Genomic DNA, 5987 nt, shown 5'->3' on the forward strand with positions numbered 1-5987 from the left:
TCTATAGTAATAAATTATTATATCTTTTAATTATATGAATTGCGACCGCACGCGTGGGTGCGAGGCAATCCTGTCGGGAGTTCGCACGTCCGGATCGAGCGGAGTTTCGCGTCCCGCTCGGAGATACAAGTAATTCAGACGTTACAGTGATCGTCTCCGCGGATGTAAGCGGGGTTTGGGCGCCAGGCCCGCGTGAGCGAACCAAATTTATACAATATCCGAGCTATCTCCGATTCCCGACGCACGACTCTATAGATCGAGGCAACTTAGATTTTCGCGAAAGTCCGGACGGGCGAGCAACGACGGCGCGGAAGGCCGGCTAACCAGCTCCGACAAAGATAGAGGAGCGGTTCGTTAAAGGCGAGGCTTAGGAGAGCGACAAGGAGAAAAAATAATTGCTCTGGGAATTAATATTAAATAAGAGACGTGTATTTTCGATGGTCTCGCGGGGCGAGAGAATACAGGGGCGAGTACCTCGCGTGGTACTCGCGAGACGCGCGGGACGGAGCGCGTATTCCGGCGCCGATCCTTGGCGGACTAACGCCACGCCAGGATGCCCGTACAAATTACAGACGCTCGCGGGTGAGATAAGCGACACGGGTGTGTGTCGGATAGCGGACCGGGATGACGAGAATCGAACGACTTTCTTTAAGCAATCTCGCAATGCTTCGCGGTGGAACGGCGGTACGCCGGGCGGGATTACTCCGCGGCACTCAAATAGTCCCCTCGTGCACGAGGCCGAGGACCTGCACTCGCGTCGCGTTGGCGTTATACAGGGCGCGATTATCGTTCGATTCCGTCTCCCCGTCGGAAATTACAAGTCAAAATACTTGCCCGAGGCAATCCTGACACCCGAGGTACGGCGGGCGCGAGGACGGCGGTCGGCGCGCGAGCGCACGCGGTTCACGCGTTCGCGGCGTGCATGGGCACGTGGCCCGAGATCTACGGCGAATCTCGTTTTTCGCGACACAAGGAAGTTAACGCTCTTGACACAGAATGTAATTCACGACACGCGGAGACTCTAATAAATCCGACACACAGAACGGCAAAACGAGCGCTCTCGCAACTTACAATTACACGACACAAACACGCGGTGACTCGGCCGGGCGAGGGCGAACGCAAAGGCGACAATCGTAATGATTCGAAATCTAACGCGATCGAGCGGGCGGTGCACTCTCTACTTCGCGGAACAGGTAATGCTTGCAACTCTATCGTACACGGCACTCGCGGCCGCTACGCTGAAGAAATCTTTACTCTTGCACGGCCCTCTCGTTTCGCGAAACTTGGCGACTTTACAAATTGGCGACGTTTGTCTCACCGAATGCTCTCCCTTTTCCCGCTCCTCTCGCTTCTCGACACCCAGAATTTAGGTCCTCTCGACCCGGCTTGGCACTGGATCCTGCGTCCCTTACAACAATTCGTCAGGTCTCTCTGACAGTCACGGCACGAGTGCTGGTCCTTCGTAGCGCCGGGAGCACGTTGGTAGCGGGGCCATCTGCCGGTTTCCGCTATCTCTTCCCGTCACGTGAGTCCCTCTTTCGCGACCCCCTGCGCCGCAGGAGGGTAGCGTCAGTCGCGGGCCCCGTGATAACGGGCGCGAAGTTTTAAAGTTGACTGGCTGGGAGGGTTTCTGGCCCTCGATACATGGAGCGAGCCCTCGTGTCAGCTCTCCTGCGCCCTTGTACTATCGGGGCCTCCTGGCAGGGCCGTCGGCTCGCTCCGAAAACTCTGTAAAAGATAACAGTAGTAAGAGGGCTCCGTGATGGAAGAAAAAGAAAGAGTAATTACGTGACCTGTGCTCCCGTCTTGTTCCGAGTATGCCTCGATAGTCTCTCGTCCTTGGAGTCCTGGTTGCAGGGAGCCGGTGAGACGACGCTTTAATACAATCTTTTCAGTCGAACAGTCGCTATCCCTTGCTTATTTCGGTCGGTGCAAGGCCTACGGTATAATCCTACTACAAAATGTTAGTCGCGGAACATGGCCAAATCGTAGATGCGCTCGCCCTCGAAAATCGGAGGACGCAGGATCCACCCAGCCGTTACGGTCGGGCTAATGAGCCCTTGTGACGGACGTTGTTGAAAAACGTCACGTCACAACTCCCCCTTCCCCGGGGAGGACCGAGGAGGTCTTGGCTGTCGACGAACGTCGCCAGCCCTTCGTTACTCAATTACCATTGTCGCCACAACAAACAAAAAAAAAGATTAATCCTGTAATTACTTTCATGGTGCGTGGCCGGTGCAGCTTGCGGCGCGAGCGAGCAGTTGTTTAGTGAGCTACCTCTCGAAAAGCTCGGGGCTGCAATCCCCGAGGATAGCCATTCGGGCTACTCCCAAAACGAAACGGCTTTTACTCCAAAAACGATACGGTACTCCCGCGATCAGTCCGATTGCGCCGCTCAGTGGCCTGGAGGAGACGGTTCCCCTTGCGGGCCCCCAACCTCCGAGCATCCCCCTTCCAAGGCTCAACCTGTGCCCGCGCCTCCAGACTGGACATCTTTTGTCGTGGCTGGCAGTGACCAGGAGCGAATGGCCCTCAGTCTTAGCTCACCCGACTCCCACGGCCCGCCCTGCGAGCGTCCGACTCCGATGCAACTCGCAACTTCCTCGACTCTACTTTAACGCACAAGAAAAAAAATTTTGGGTACTCTACCGAACAGCTCGCTTGCGTTCCCCCCCCTCCTACCGGAGGTGCACGGCCGCACCTTGCCACCTTTTCTCGCTCTTCCCCCCCTCTGGGTTGCCTTGCTTTTCGTCGCCCTCTTCGCCGAGTCTCGTTTCTCCTCCCCCTTGTTTTCGCACTCTACTTACGCTAATTTCGGAATTTTTTGAACGGGACAACACAGGGACCACAATACAATGATGGGGTAGGAATCTTTACGCCTAACTGAATGTGACATGGGGAATGGACACCGCTGATAAAAGGGGAAATAACAAACTTGAAATCCCGGTATGACTTTTATTTCCCTGTTGGGCTCTGAAGCAAGGAATAAAAAATAAAAAAAATAGAAAATAAGAAAAAAAAACAAGCTAGTTCCTCTCAGAACGGGTCAGTGTAGGGCTCGCGAGATCCGACACCCTATAGTAGGCGGTTTAGTTACGGATGCGCGAGGGGGTTTCTCTTCTTTGTCTCTCCTCCTCCACCCAGTGTTCGCGACAGTTCGGGCAGGTCCGCCGGGTCCTTCCCTTCGCTCCGCATCCCAGGCAAAAGCGGTTCTCGTCCTTTTCTCGCCACCCCTCCTCCCACTGGTCTTGACACCTCGAGCAGTCTCGGAGCGTTACGCCACTTTCCCCGCACCCGTAACAGAACGGATTGTCGGCCGGCCTTCTAGGTTTGGGACACTTGGCGTATCTGTGTCCGGTTCGGCCGCAGTTCCAGCAGACCAGCTGCTGCAGGAAGGGGTGGATCGGCTCGTGCAGCGATTTGGGCTGCGGCGGTGGCGTCGGTGTCGCTCTCTGTTCCTCCAGGGCCCTCCGGGGCGGGGGCGGCGTAGGCGTCCGATACCGGGTCGCTCCCGGCCTCGGCGACGGCGTGGATCTCCTCCTGGGTCGAGGGCTCTCCGGTGGTTGCATAAGGCGTCCTCGGCCTCTGGCCTCCCTCGGTGGCGGCGCAAAGAACGATCTCTCGAGGTCGTGCCGGGGCGTCTCGGCGCGCCCCCTCTCAAAGGGGTCCCCCTCCGGGTCACCCGCCGCTGGGACTGTTTGGGTGGCCACGTCCCGAGAGGTCGGCCATTCTCTGACCACCGCTCCTCGAGTAGTGTACTGTAGCTCTCGCGCCTCCTCCGCCAGGTCCCGTAGTTCTTCCCAAAACCCAGGGTGATCCTCGGTGACCTGATGGAAGAGGGCGGAGTACTTCCTTTTAAAGTTCCTTCGCCGATCTCCCATCCTTTGGGTCGGCTTTGGCGCTACGGCGCAAGCGTTCGCAAAACTTTTTCGGGGCTATACCCAGAGCTGTGCTCGGAGTTAGGGTCGGCTTACGTGGGGAGCTGATAGGGTTTGAGATCTTTTATGTGAGTCCTACCTACAGCGGTGTCGTCTAAATTGGCTAAGTCATATACTACGGGGGAAACTACACGTGCAATACGGAAGGGTCCCTGGAACTTCGGCGCTAGCTTTGCGGCAATGTGCTGAGCCGCTGACGAGAGAGTGTGCTGTCTTCGCAAGACTAAGTCTCCTACTTGGAATGCTCGATCGCAACGTTTGGCGTTATAGTAACGGGACTGTTTTTGATAGGCTTGCTCGAGGTTTTCCGACACCCAGGCATGTAGCGAGTGCAGTGCTTTCACGCGATCCGACCACTTCGCGGTACTGCGAAACTCAACCTCCGAAACATCTTGGCAGAGACGACGCAACGAACGGATAGGCTCTAACTCGCGACCGAAATTCAAAAAGGCGGGGGACGTTCCTATGGAGGAATGGTGCGCGGTATTGTACGCAAAGCGAAAGTCATGCAAGTGTGCATCCCACTCACGGTGATCGCGGTCCAAGAAGGCGATGATCATCGTCTTCAGGACGCGATTCACGCGTTCTACGGGATTGGCTTGCGGGTGATAGGGCGGAACAGTAGTATGGACGTGTTCGTGCGCGAAAGCTCGTAACGTGCAATTAACAAACTCGATACCGTTGTTGGTTAACAGAAATCTGAGCGTGCCCCACCGCGCAAGGATTAAGTCTTTGAGGGCCTCCACTATCTTCTTCCTGTTCGCGGCCCGCAGCGCGCAACACTCGACCCATTTAGTGAATAAATCTTGGGCCACCAGAATATACGCGAATCCGGCCTTGCTCCGCGGGAGTGGCCCCATTATATCCGCGGCGACCACGGTCCACGGCGTTTCCACGGTACGACGGCCCATCAATCTCGCCGGACGGGCTTGTTCTACTTTGGTACGCTGGCATGTGTCGCACTCGTTAACGTAGGTCGCGACGTCCCGAAACATATTTTGCCAATAGTACGCGGTACTCAATCGATGGTAGGTCTTTTCAATGCCGAGATGTCCGGACTGCGGATCGTTATGAGCTTCTCGCATTGTCTCCCTCTGTAGTTCTCGTGGCACGACCAGTTTCCACTCGTCTAAGTCGTCCACCACGGCCGAAGTAGTGGCTCGCGGTCGGTAATGATATAGTCGACCCTCTACGATTCTCCAACCGGTGAAGGATCTAGGCCTTTCCGAGACCTCGCGAAACAGTCGGCGATACCAGGGGTCGGTGGTATTCTCGAAAACTCTCACCTCGTCAGCAAGCATTAAGGGGATTTCGGGGGTACTCTCAGTCGCGGTACACGGAACCTCGGCGTCACCCTCAAACATACGCGATAAGGCATCGGGGACGTGATGTAACGCACCCTTTCTATGCACGATCTCGTAATCATATTCTAATAATTCTAACGCCCATCTCGTGAGTCGTCCGGTCGGGTTTTTAAGGTGATGCAGCCAACGTAGGCTACTATGATCGGTCACCACGGTGAACCTATAACCTTCCAAGTACGGACGGAATTTCTGAATGGACCACACGACCGCGAGACATTCTTGCTCGGTCACCGAGTACTTCTTCTCCGCGTCGGATAAGGCGCGACTGGCGAACGCGATGACCCTTTCGCCGTCCTCGGTTTCCTGTAGTAAAACCGCGCCCAACCCTACGGAACTCGCGTCGGTCTGCAGAACGAACGGAACATTAAAATCGGGACACGACAGGGTCGGAGCTGAAGCCAATTGAGCGCGAATTCGTTCAAACGCGGTACTCTGCTCGACTCCCCAATGCCACCGTTGGCTTTTCTTCAAGAGACGCGTGAGTGGCTCGCTGAGGGTAGCAAACTGCGGGATAAACCGGCGGTACCACGACGACATTCCCAAGAAGCGACGTAATTGCTTTAGATTACGCGGTGCTGGGTACTCCAGAATGGGTCGTGCCTTCTCGGGGTCGACTGTCAGACCGCCCCTCTGCACGACAAATCCCAGGTACCGCACTTGAGATCGGCAAAACTCACATTTGTCC

This window comes from Wasmannia auropunctata, unplaced genomic scaffold (genome assembly GCF_000956235.1).
Source record: "Wasmannia auropunctata unplaced genomic scaffold, wasmannia.A_1.0 LD336106.1, whole genome shotgun sequence".
Lineage (NCBI taxonomy): Eukaryota > Metazoa > Arthropoda > Insecta > Hymenoptera > Formicidae > Wasmannia > Wasmannia auropunctata.